Here is a 14,418-nt window from a genome sequence, read left to right on the forward strand (position 1 = left end):
GTCGTTACCCGCGGTGTGGCACAGGAGCCAGGGTGTGCGGATGACCCCTAGGGGAGGTCATGGTGCATACAGATTAATTGGTTAATGGATTGAGTTGGATATGGGACAAATGAGACTTTTGGCGTGATATTTGGAAAGGTTATGTTTTTGGACCAAATGGGATTTTTGGCGTGCATGAAAAAATATGGTTTTATGAGTTTTGTGCATTGGCATCTTTTCATGCATATTGTTTGAGTTTTATATGTTTTTATCTAGTAGTGTTTGGATTTTACTTACCTGCGGCACCATTTTTGATTCCGTAGATTTTGATGTAGAGTTCGAGGAGGAGGAGGAGGCTGAGCCCGAGGATGCGGCTCCGCCAGAGTTTTGAGTTGAAGTTTAGGCTTGTTGTTGGTTTGAATAATATTTGTTTTTTGTAATATTTTATTATGTAAGCTTTAAACAGCTTTGTATTAAACTAAGAAAAAAATTCTGGTACTTAGTTATATGACTTTCGTTATCCGCTACTTCTTTTTGCATATTTGTCGCTTTTATACATACTTGACACTCGTCGATAGGGTGGTGACCCGTGTTGTCATCATCCGGACATCTCGATTTTCCCGTATCTATGTATAGAGATTTGAGGGCATCACATAAACAATCTCTAGAAGCTATCGAATTAGAAGCTTTTTTATTAAATTACTCGATGTGTACTTAGAGAAAACTTTTTATTGAAAGTATGTGTATTTTTAAAATTAGTCGAGATGTTGTTCTTGTATATCTGCTACCAATAAAAACAAAAAAATACATGGCCAGCAATATTAAAATGCTTGGAAGAATTATTTTAGTAATTTTAATCAATAATTGTAAAGTAAAAAAAAAAAAAAACTTAAATTACAAACGTTTTTTATTTTCTATTTTCATCTAAATTCATATACATATTGCAATAGGCAAATTGAAACAAAAATCTGATGGCCGGCCGACCTTTAAGAAAGATATATTAATACAATGAATCGTTTTAGAATCATTGATCCATGTTCATGAATTCAAACATAGTCAGTTGTACAGTGACCGTGCTCTTCTTTTTAGACCAGTTTAATTAATATGATTACGTCATCATGACATGTAAAGAGATGAATGCATTAATTAACTAACACGTTTTAGACAGCTGAGGGGTCGACATTGTTATCAACTATCAGGCCGGCATGACTTTACTGACATGTTTCTACAGAGCGCGGCCTCTTTAAGCTGAACCCCCACGCATGCATATATGACAAAAGTTAGGAATAAACAGTATATGAATGCCTGAATCTAGTGCTGCAGTACCTTTGAAGCTAGCTAGTTCATGATGAGGACGCTGTCTTAATCTCGGTCAATTACAAATATACATCTGCACGGTGCCACTATTGCTATATAGCTACTACAATATGGTGATCAATAGATTCAAGCCATGTAGCAATATGACAAAAAGACAAATTAATGGTCACTTACCAACAAAAGAATTCAAACTATATATATTTGCAAATTAGGCAATCTAGCACATACGTACCGTTCCTACAATGAATATTAGACAACTCAATTGAAAAAAGTATAACTTGTTTGACACGATACAATTAGTCAGTTTGTTGAAACGGATTCGATCAATACATGCCTTTCCCGTGGATCGACCCCATTGCCCATGCTGGGGCCTGTATTGTTTAGGTGCGAGTGTGAACCCCAAGGGGCTTGTACGTAGGTAGTACTAGCCATGAAGAGGAGTTAAGGACGTTGGAGGTAGCTTAATGTCTCGAGTCATGTACATGAAAACAATTGGCACATCGATTGACCTTCATGATGGTCGTCCATAACAGAATTTTTCAAAGGTTTAATTGAAAATCGTTGGTTATGGATCCTAGAGATCGATCTTCCAGTACTCTAAACTAAACCAATGAATTATATATATACACATGATGGACGATCGATCAAATGTTTTGATCCTAGCTCTAGCTCGCGTTATTTTGCTTAATTTGGTGGTAGCTGGGTACGTAGGCCAGCGAGCATATAACATATGAACATATGAACAACAAATCACCACTACCTTAATCAATTTAGATCATCACAATCAATATTTTAAAGTATATATGAACTTAAATTTACGGGATATAAGGAAATTGTAGCACATATGATCTATTTATTAATCACATTAACACGTATATATTAATAAATATAATGTAACTTTGTGGATTAAAATTACTAGTCTGAAGATGTATTGTCGAATATGTATGTAACCTCAAAAGAATAATATATGCTATCAAATATTAAAACAAAAAAGCCTTACAAAATTACTACAACAAAAGAGGTTTTTTGGGACGAAAATTTTCTTCCCAAAAAAACTGTGATTCTGTCTGAAAACATATTTTGAGATGAAAAAAATATTCCAAGGTCGTCCCAATAATGTAACTCAGTTGCTTGGAAGCCTGAATTGTTACATAAGCATTTGCATTTAGAGATGTTGCATCACTCTCCTAAACTCCCCTTGGTTCTATTCTTGTTGTTTCAATCGCATCCCTATGTCTGCTTGTTGCACAACTTGAACCTTTAACTCATGCTGCCTTGTCCTTAATTCCTCAATCTCAAACCACATTCTAATGCTCTAGAGGTGTTGGAGGCATTGTTAGATGATGAGGAAGAGCTAGAAGACTTGACACAACGATCCAAATCTCTCAGATATTCTGAACGTGGATCCATAACTTTTGTAAAAATGTAAACGCTTGTTGAGAAATCTTGGTTTGACGCAGATTCAACACATAGGGCAACCATTTTTTCTCTCCCCGGCCGTTGGTTCTATTCTTGTTGTTTCAATCACATCCCTATGTTTGCTTGTTGCACAACTTGAGCCTACTCATGCTACCTTGTCCTCAATTTTTTTTTATCTTAGACCACATTTTCTCTAATGCTCTAGTGGTGTTGGAGGCATTTTTAGACGATGAGGAAGAGCTAAAAGACTTGACACAATTATCTAAATCCCTCAGATATCCTGAACATGGATCCAGAACTTTTGTAAAAATGTCAACGCTTGTTAAGAAATCTTGATTTGACGCAGATTCAGCACAAACCATTTTTTCCTACATATAAGATAAAGAATTAATATTGTCACAAATATTCAAATATGTTTAATTAAAACAGTGAATAATACTTGCATAATTTTCACGATGTCGGGATGAGTTCACTTTCCATTACAATCAATATATGATGCAGTATATAATTTTGTCAAATCGTAATTGGTATCCGACTCTTGCTACAAGATGCGTATTTTATAAATATAAAGTCATTAGAATATGATAAACAACAAACTACAAACAATCAAATATATAAAAAAGAATTACCAATTTTTTAGAAATGCGATGAAAAGATCTTAACCTACATGATGATGAATCTTCAAGTTCGATGTACTTATATAGAATTTCGCTCCTACATAGAAGGTGTAAATATTAGTAGGAGAAAATTATAAAATATGACATGTTAAACAATTATTTTATCTTATATGCAAGATCCTCATACATGTCACAAAAGTTTTTCCCATCAAAAGGTCAAACATCCCCGAAAAGGATATTGATGTGCCTCGTTGTTGTTTTCAAACTTATTGTAATACTCATAACATCACACCTTATATTTGTGGAATGCATTATACATAAGCTCATCAATAGTCTTATGCTCTTCTTTTCGGCTAAAATTTAGTTTGAAGTCATCATTGAAAAAATATATATACAAACAAATCATTTGCATGTTCTATATTTTACATAAATATTAAATAATTTTTTTTGTGAGAAATAGATTTCATTTCATTTAATAAAACTGAATTTACAGTTGCAACTGATAAATACAGGAAAAAACCCCGATTACAACCTAAACTACTCATTTGTTTGGGGCTTCCTCGCACATAAATTTCTTTATGATGTCTTAACTTCTTTAAACTCTCTAATGACAAAAATTTTTGAGGTATAAGACTCTGTAAAAACAGATATTTAATCTTGATTTGTTTGAGAATATAATACTCTATAAAAACAGAGATAACCGTCCTCTACCTTCAAAGGAGGAGAGGGTATCCAACTCCCATCCTCCAAAGCAGGAGAGGGAAATCTACCCACCATCCTCCAAAGGAGGAGCGGGACAACCATATCCTATTCTCCAAAGGAGGAGATGGTACTTTTGCTATGGACAATATGTCCAATAGCCTATTTATTTTTATTTTTACCTAATAGACACAACAGAATAGAAATAAATAGGAAATACCAAAAAAAAGAAATACAACAAAATATAAACTTGAAATAACACTGAAAACCAAAAAAATATTGAGGAAGGAGGTTGTAGTGGCGCATGAAGGGCACACTCCATGCTAGGAGTGTGCAAGACCGTCAATATTGAAGCTACTGGAGTCGTTGGCCCCAGAAACGCCGCACATGGTAGCAGTAATGCCCTCTGTGTGATGGCACATGGGGGTCATGTGCACACTTTGACTCACGGGTGTAGATCATGCGCCACTCCTTTTGGCGACGCCTTCGTCAGTCTGAAAGATAGGTGGCTTAGGAACCCCCCTGTGGAGCGTGTGGTGGTCGCTGGCCATCAGAAAACATCAAATGCCCCTTCTCCATGCTTTGACTAGAAAAGCAAATACAAAAACCAAAACACCAACTAGAAAATTAAACAACTTGATAAACTTCATCTGAGAGGAGGGAGGGAGTGAGGAGCCAAAACTCCTATCCCTCTCTGGGGTGGTCTTTGGTTTGGGTTTCTAAAGAGAAGGTAGAGCTTCTCTCTCTAGAAATATTTAGGGCCAACTCAGTGACTATTTTAGAAATCAATTAAACATTAACAAGCAACACTTATTGATAAGGTTTTTGACATGTTGGGGGACTTTATGCGCCAAAGGTATATAAGTTCGTGTAAGAGCACCCACATGTGATGTAAGCCAATCTATTGGTTGTCCTTTACCTCCGATATGTTTGTTAGGAATATTAACCTTAATCTTATGCACTTTAAGATATTTTTCCAATGTTGCGCCTCTAGTAATGCCTTGAACTCGACTAGATTGTACGATTAACTCTAAAGAATATCATAATTTTTGCAAAAACAAAGTAATTAATAGTTAGAAAATATTTAATATGTATAATATACCTTAATTTAAACAAAATTATTATAAGATTTTTACCTTATTTTAGAGAGTTAATCTCTAGGACTAAGTCAGACAGAGAGCTTGAAACGGGTAGAGATGGGATGCAAACTCTGTTCCTCTTCAGTGGCATGATTTCAAAGCATTGATACATTCATCACATCAACAGATTTTTCATAAAGTGTCATGTGAACATAAAGCAAGTCAATCATCTATATCAGCTTTAGTTGACCATTTGCCTTCATCATCTATCAATACTTTAGATGAGTCAACATTTTTCTCAAGTATCACATCAATTGTAATAGAATCATCTCCTACTGGATCAAATCTACAAACAAGTTAAATATAGGTTGACTCTCTTGATATGCTCTTTGAGTAGATGAATCATCTTCTTCTTCGTCTTTCTTTCTGCCTCAGAGATAATATCATATATATTTCTTGGATAAAAATTTGTACCATTCCCCATCGATTTCCTAATTTAGGATCATCTAAGTAAAATACTTGATATACTTGGGAAACCAAAATAAAAGGATCATTATCATACCATTTTTGCGATCTATTAATACTCAAGAAATACTTATCACCCGCACACTCCCCTTCAAGGATTGCTTAAAAATCCTACCAATCACATTTAAATAGATATATCATAGGCTCTCCAAAATATTTTAACCAAATTATATCGATAGTATCCCCATAGAAATCAATATTTTCTCTATCATTTCTTCCTTCGACTAGGAGACCACTATTTTGCATTTTTCTATAACATTCTGATTCAATGTGTGATACCTACTTTCCCGAGAAATGCATGTAGAATATCAAGCAACACACCTCCATGAGCCATGCGCCAATGCATACAGTTCGTCCAAAATATCATTTGGATTACTCATATGCATTTGTACAACCTACATATTGAATACAGCATAAATATACAAAAAATAAACAATCATAATATTAATGTGGTAATTCAAACACTCATTTGTAATGTCATTACCTGTTGTTTAAACCATTTCAGGAACTCCTCTTCCTATTTCTAGTTTATATCATTTCCTCTTTATTCTTTGAGAATGTTAATATGATCACTGAAATTAAAGATTGCCAAATAATTAAAAAATAATGATAACTTATTTCAAGTAGCTCTCTATCTCATGCCAATTGTTTAGCACGTACCAATAAGCTTTCTCAAACTCTTGTCTACACCAATCATAACCATGCGCTGCACCAAGTGGACGTACATGTTGAGAGAATATATAAAACACATTTCTTCATCTTGATTGGTCAACATCAAAGTTTCTTTCCTGCTGATCAGACCTAGTGCCAACTCTATGGAAGTATTTGAAACAAAAAATGCATGCCACTCATCGTCAATATATGCTTCGCAATTTACCATTGGTGGGCTTTATTACCCACTATGTGTTTCAACTTCCCAAGGAACCATTCATTGGGATATATCCATCTATATAGGATTAGTCCTACAAGTCGAGCCTTACGTAAAAATTAAACACCTAAGTGAACCATGACATCGAAGAATAGAGGTGGGTAAATACTCTCCAGCTTACACAATATTATATCAATTTCCTATTCCATGCAATCTAGAGCTTCTACATTCAATGTTCTAGCACATAAGTCTTTAAAAAGTACATCCAACTCAGTCAAAACCATGTGCACATCTCTCATCAAGTATCCATGGATACCAACAGGTAAGATACCTTGTAAAATTACATAACAATCATGACTTTTTAATCCAATCATTTTTTAATCATTTGTTCACACACACCTTGTTAGATTCGAGGCATACCCATCCAATAATTTAATATTTTTTAGTCACTCACAAAATCTAGCCATTTTGTTCATTGACAATGTATATTAATCAATTGGCATGTAGACAAATGAACCACTTTATTGCAAGTGCATTTTCAGTCTTATTCCCAATTGTTTCAGATCATTCGATGAGTTTAATGTATCTTCATTTTGTGTTCAGTTGACATCAATGTTTCCAACATGGACTCCATATATTTTTCTCAATATGCATAACATCGAGACTATGTTGCAACTTTAATGTCGACCAGTGTGGGAGTTCAAAAAATATGCCATTCTTTGTCCAATTCAACTCATTCACAGTTCACTTTCTCTTCAATTGTTTTTTTACCAATTGTGCAAATACATCTTGGCTGGACAAATATGGTATAAGGTGCCCCTATTCAACAGTGCCATCAAATATTTTAGAGATTTCACATCATCTATGGTCACTAGGTAACAATCGACAATGACCCATAAATCATAGTTTCCTCCCATACGTATGCCAGTCAAATTGTATATAGTTGCTACAAGTTAGACATGCCATTTTTCCCTTAGTACTCCAACTTGACAAGTTTCTACAGGCGGTAAAATCATTTATTGTCCATAACACGACAACATACATCTTGAACGACTTGCCTACTGAAGAGTCAAATGTGTGGAACTCATTCTCCTATAAATCTTTCAATTCTGCAATAAACAACGGTAAATGTACGTCTGATCATTTCTTGGTGATCTTGGACAAAAAATGAGCAAACTCATCATGAAATATGGATCCTCATACACCTATGGTTTGCTGAAGAATCTCGTAATGTGCGACTTGAGTTGGCAACAGATGGATTTAATCTGTTTGGGAACATGAGCACTAGTCATAAAACATGGCTAGTTGTACTTATGCCATATCATATCTAAGTTATTGCACATGACAAAAATAACCATTGTAATCATGGTATCAATGGAAAGTGACGTACCACTTTTTGTGGCACATTCTGCTTCTTAGATGTCCATCTTGATTCATGGCACATAAGACACTGGTTCATTTTCTCATTCTCTCATCAAAATAAAACATAGTTATTCTTACATGCATGTATTATATTGCAGTCTAACTCGAGTCCTCGCTTTAATTGTTTTGCTTTATAGAAGTTGTGAGGTAAAACATTGTCTAATGGAAATGCCTCTTTAAATAGTTCAAGTAACATATTTTAGATAGTCAACACATGAAATATATGTGAAATAGTCTAACTGTAAATGAAAACTTATTATGCCTTTTGCATCATGGATATAACTCACGTTGTGAATCAATCCACAAGTGTGCAAAACTGTTGTGGCCCGCATCATTTGAAGTTGATGTGTCCATAGCACCTTATTCTATAAATATTCCTATACCAATATCCAAGCATTTTCTCCATATCCTTATCATAATCATCACTACCAACCCCTATCTATACATCTTTATCGATGTCTTCTTCTTCTTTATGCAGAGGCTTGAATGCTGGATATGTTCACAATGTAAGACCTCATCAGTATAATCCTGGTCAATACCATTGACAAACAGATGCTCTCACACAAGTCTATCTTATGAGGAAGCAAAATCTTGCATTATCGACATGCAAACTCATATACTAGTATTGTATATGATATACTCATATAGTCTCATCCAGAAATTGTTTGAATGATGTTTTATGCATTTGAACAGAAGAAGGCATGCCTCAAATGGTTGTGCAATCGTTCAAAAATTTGTTCAAATAGTGCATTCAACCGCATATGTTGTACATTCAACATTAAGCCCAGTTTCCATATTTGAACGGTTATGTAACCATTCGAACAAGTGCCATACATTCAAACAATTAATACTTCGATCGAACAATATAATACAAAATAGCTACTCACTGTTTTAATCAGCATATAATTTTGTAAAGGTTCATGCATTATATTTTATAACCAATTTTCTTAATAGTATTATTTAAATTTTAGGTTGACAATGGCTTATAAGGGAAGGAAGTATGGTAGATCAGGGCAACCCTCCAGCCAAGAAGTTTGAGAGAGGACTATTTTATTGAATTGTCAGGTGAAGATTTCTGACTTTTAGATCTTCACTGGGTCCGTGGTAGCTGTCTTCGTCTTGCGTGGTTGGACACCAATCATCAACCAAAAGGATGAAGGAAGGGACATTATTTCCTATATCGACATCATATCAACTTAATGACCTCGCTTACATGAGTTTCGACATTTAGTTGTGGGTTCAAATGCTCCACCATATGATGGGATAGAGAGCATCAAGCATGCCAATTTATTTGGTTTATTCAAGATTATGAATATAATCATCGTCAACAACAATGATCCTCAGTAGCATAACATTGAGGTTGGCATGGATCAGGCAAGGTTTATGATACACAACGAGTGTGGGGTCCATATCAACCTAGTGAGTTATATATTCGCTAGGATTTGATCAGACGACCACTATATTACAAAGGATATATGTCCATTTGGGGTCCTGATCACACGATTTCTACTAGCTATGGGAGTCCTACTAGATATTGTTGAGCTTGTTTAGGAGCCAATTGGACCAATCAACTTCTCAACCTTGTTTGTAGTACTGGACACTTGAGATTTCATATTCTTGCTCCCATTATAGATCAAGTTGAGACTCAAGGAGATGCACAACCAAGAGATCATGGCATATTGGGTTAGACATCTACACAGGAAGCATCACATACTGCTATTCATGAGGAGATTGCAGATATACTGAGTACAGAGATCTGCACATAGACATTAGAGGTGATTGATGCATTACGTATAGCGATTTGAAGTGCCATCTCTAACTTATGTACATAGATTACTAGCATCTCTATGACTCAATTGATGATTAGTACTCGGCTAACACAGCTAGAGGCATACCTAGCTGGAGTCAAGGATGTGGTAAAATATTTGGCCAGCAGTAGTGTTTATGTTTTATTTGTAGTTTTTTTTTTTTTGTATATACATTATTTTGTGTTTTGTAGACTTAATTTAATTATGAATCGTCCTTTTCTTTTCTAAATTAATTATTTATTTCCATTATATATATATATATATTCTTTAACTATTAATTTTTTATATAAATTAAAAATTTCTCCTTTATTAAGTAAGGTATTGTTTTTCCATCAAAAGTTATTAAATTTATGGCACTGCTTGCACATAATGGATATCCATTCCTGCCAAAGATTTCTATAATTAATTTCCATTCGAACACTTTATTGCATTTGAACAGTGATTAATACTAATAAAATGATCACCATCCATTTTCAAACTGTAACTCATTGGCACTTGAATGGTAGGTCAATTTTCCACTAGGTTTAGTCACTTAACTTGCCAATTTATCATTCGATCCTATATAATATCGGTTCAAAAGTTTATTTTATTTATGTTCGAACGGTTTAGTAAACATTAGAAAGCATATTTTATTAGGGATATAATTTCTTGTCCCTACATATACAGTTCAAACTAGAAATTTAATATTCAAATAGTTAATAACTTCCGTCAATTTTTATTTCATACCCCGAAAAAACAAAATCATCCCACAATCAAATTTTTGTTGTAGTGCAAACTAGATCCTTAGATCATAAATCCTAACAATTTCTTACTTCCCGAAATTCAGTGCATGTGTCGTTTATCAAAGTTAAATATACTCTAAATGAAACTCAGTTGTCTCATGATGCAATGTCTTGGTATGGATTGGCAGTTAAGTTATGTGAAAATCTAGATACTATTACCTCTTCATGTGCTACTACACATTCGATGAGAGAATTACGCTTACTATTGTCCCTTTATTAGCATTTTCTTGTTCCTTTGATTAAATAATTACACTATTATATTAGCAAAATAATCCAATTTGTAGTGCCCTCTTCAGCCCTCGGTAGTTCTCAGGAGAGGAACCACGATGTCCGGGATGCGATCCGATCGGCTATATCCCTTTCATTCAAGTGAGGGTTGTGTGCTCATATACCGAGCACACGTGTGTAACAAGAATTATAGCGAAGATAGTAAAGAGAATTAGTCATAGACTAATCTAGTATTACCAATATAAGTATACCTTCATTAATAATAATATCTATGTCACTACCGCTTTGTCCCAAATATAATTGCACACCATCATAAGTTCATCTCTTACATCAAAATATATTAAACCATAAAGTGTTTGTCGCTTAATTACAATAAAAATCTTCAGAATGTGCAAAAATGTAAACTAAATGGGGACAGGCCAACATGACTATCCTTCAGGCTAGACAGGTCTTTCTTCCTTGGAATAACTATTCTAGGCTACATTTGCATCAAAGTCTACGATTATAAAGAGCGAAACTCTAATAGGATTACCAAAGTGAGATTTCAACGAAAACTGAGTAAGTTAAACCCCATAAGAGTGATAATAAGGAAAGACAATGGCAATGAATATGCATGTAAGAGTTCATGGAAATGAGGCTAAGAACACATATTTTAAACATGTGATATGAACCTGCGGGAATGGGATCCTTGAAACCACAATCAATTTGAAGACTCACCCAAGAAAGCCAAAATCAAGTCAATGAAAAAATCTAGATCCATTGAGGAACTCGTTTCAAGAACCTAGATTATATGAAAATCTAAACCCATTGAAGAAGCTATCTCAAGAACCCAGATTATAAGGAGGAATGCTACAAAGGTTGTAATTTACCTTTGATAAGTTCAAAAGTTCATTCAAGAACAAGAAGAGATAAACTCAACTCACAATAAAAATTCATTCAATAAGCTAAAGAAATTGTTCTGGATGGCTACAAGGCATTTAAACACCCCAACCCCAATTAACCCTAGGTGCCTAACATATTAAGTTTTCCAAAAATGCCCTACCGAATTATGCATGCCCCCCAAAGACCACCCTTGGCGGCACCCCCTTGGTGCATAACATAAAACCCTAGTTCCTAAAATAACGTTCCCAATAAGCCCTTGGCCAAAATACAAGGCCTTTCCAAAAACTCTAGTTCAACAAAAATAAGACCTATAGGCCAAATGTACTCAAGTCCAAATATTCAACAAATCCAAAGCCTCAAAATAATAACCTCAAATAATAAATTCTAAGTCATGTTTCCCTCTTCCATAGCTTATAGGCTTTAGGAACCTTGTGAAAATTCTGTAAGTTTTCACAAATTGACAAATCGCGTAGATTTTAGTCTGTTTGTATAGTCAATATTACTATTCACTATAGTGCTATAAGCATGATTTTATTTATTTGTAATTAGAAGTGTCAAAATTTGATATGGTTTGTGCCATTAGATTCAGTTGATTATTTAAGATTTTATGGTGCAATAATCATATTTTCAATTTTCGGATGAAACGCCTATTCAAAATTGTGTTCTATTTATTTCGATGCAGAATTTTGATAAACGAATTGCACAGTTGCACAGTTAGGTTGTATGAATATTTAGGATTTTACAGTGTAAAGTTTAATGTTCACTGTTCTTAAGTGAATGGTAATCTCAATAGTAGCACCAAGTGCATTGTATTCAAAATTACAGTATGGAATGTCTAAACTATATTAGAGAAGTTTTATTTAGGCACTTGACAAGATCTTAACCACACTTATTAAATAGTATTGGAAAATTGGCACCAAGAGGAATCATTACATGGATTGTGAAGGAATCAAGGTATGAAATCATGCCACCTAAGTAAAACCTTATTTCTATCTGACCAACCAAGTTGTGCCAAACCAAAGAAGGTTTCAACTCTAGAAAAACCTTAAATAGTTGGAATCCAATTGGAACCCCCAAAATCGTGGTTGAAACCAAAACCCTAAACGGTTTTCCCCAAATCCTAAATTTGACCTCCAAACCATAACTGATCCAATTTCTTGGATTGTGCTTAATCACTTGATTAAATCACGATATTAATCTCTCAAATTTATGACACGATATTATTATCCAACCATTTTAACCTTAAAAATTTGATTGGGCCAAGAAAAACTAGATTTGGATTTGATAGCATCCCAACCCACTTTAAACTCCAAATTGAAGCATACTCAATTAAGGCCAATTAAGGCCCATGAATTTGGCCACGTTAGCAATACTTTTCACAACGTTACCTTCATGAAAGTTGTTCTACTTTGAGTATAGTTTCCATGTATATCTTTTTTGTTTCATTTCATAATCATTTGTTTGGTAAAAAGATGTTTTAACCATAGAAATGCCAGTCTAGGAGATAATCTGGAGAGTATGTTATATTTTGGAGTTTTTAACCAAGCTACTAGACAAATCATAGTCTGAAATTTTTATGGAGTATTGTCAACATGTATATATGAATGTTGGTTAAGAATTTGTTTCATGATTAAAGTCCTTCGATAAAATATTTTATTAGATATAGAACTTATAAACTGGAAGAGGAAAAACAGTTTTTGTTTTATGTTTGTAAGTTTGTAAGTTTCAAGAAAGTTTAGATATTTTATGGTTTAATCTTACCCTAATGACTTTGATATATTTATTCAATGATCCTAAGCCTATTACATACATGTTAGGATATTATGTTGAAGAGTTTTTATGTTATTTTCAAATATATGATTTTTTATACAAGAGAATATTTTGTTAGGCCAAAGGTTTGATATTTTTAACTAGATCCATGGTTTAGTTTATTTTTAACCATGTGATTTTAAATTTTAATGATTGGATCTGCCTTAGGACACATTTTTAAACCATGTAATGTTTTGGTTTGAAGATCACATCATTGTAAGCTATAGATTAAGTGTATGATCAAAACTAGTTAAGAGAAAAATTCTATTTTTGGACTAAGTGTGGAGCTGAGTACTTTAAGTGATGTTTTATAATTTTTGGCGACTTTTGTGTGATGATTCAAAGCATGTTAGTTCTTAGGAATGTGTTATGAATATGTTAGAAGAAAGATTTGAATTTTTTGGAGTTCATGGAGATGCTTTGAAATGGGTCAAAACCTTGAGATTTATGGGTTTCTATTTTTAGTTAAAAAGTTTGGATAGTTTTACTAAAAAATTTTTTGTTAATGATTAGTATATTTTTGTTGTATGGTTTTAAATTTTGGATAGGAAGATCTTCGTTACTAAATTTTGGTTTGATCATGAGTTTTGAAATTAGAAGAAATTGCAATAAAATTCAAGAGAAATGGCCTATAGAAGTGTCGGCCCTATGAGGTTTTCCATAGTTATGTTTCTTTTTAAATTTCTCTTAGTTGATATTTGAATTTAGAATAAAATTTACATGAAAAATATAAATCTTGGTGATTTTTAGAGTTAGGATGTGAAATCCTTAAATTATGGGTAAAATGCTAATTTTACTTTAAGTTAGCATTTTTCCATATTTCTAATTGTTAGTGATAAAGTTTCTAACTTTTAGAATGTCTACTTACAGTTTCTCATGTTTCATGCTTGATTTCTTGTAAACGCGACGATCAAGATAAGTTAACTCTTAATTTACTACCAGTTTACTGTGTATATGTGATGGGTAAGGAAACTATAGTTTATG

This window comes from Carya illinoinensis, chromosome 3 (assembly GCF_018687715.1).
Source record: "Carya illinoinensis cultivar Pawnee chromosome 3, C.illinoinensisPawnee_v1, whole genome shotgun sequence".
Lineage (NCBI taxonomy): Eukaryota > Viridiplantae > Streptophyta > Magnoliopsida > Fagales > Juglandaceae > Carya > Carya illinoinensis.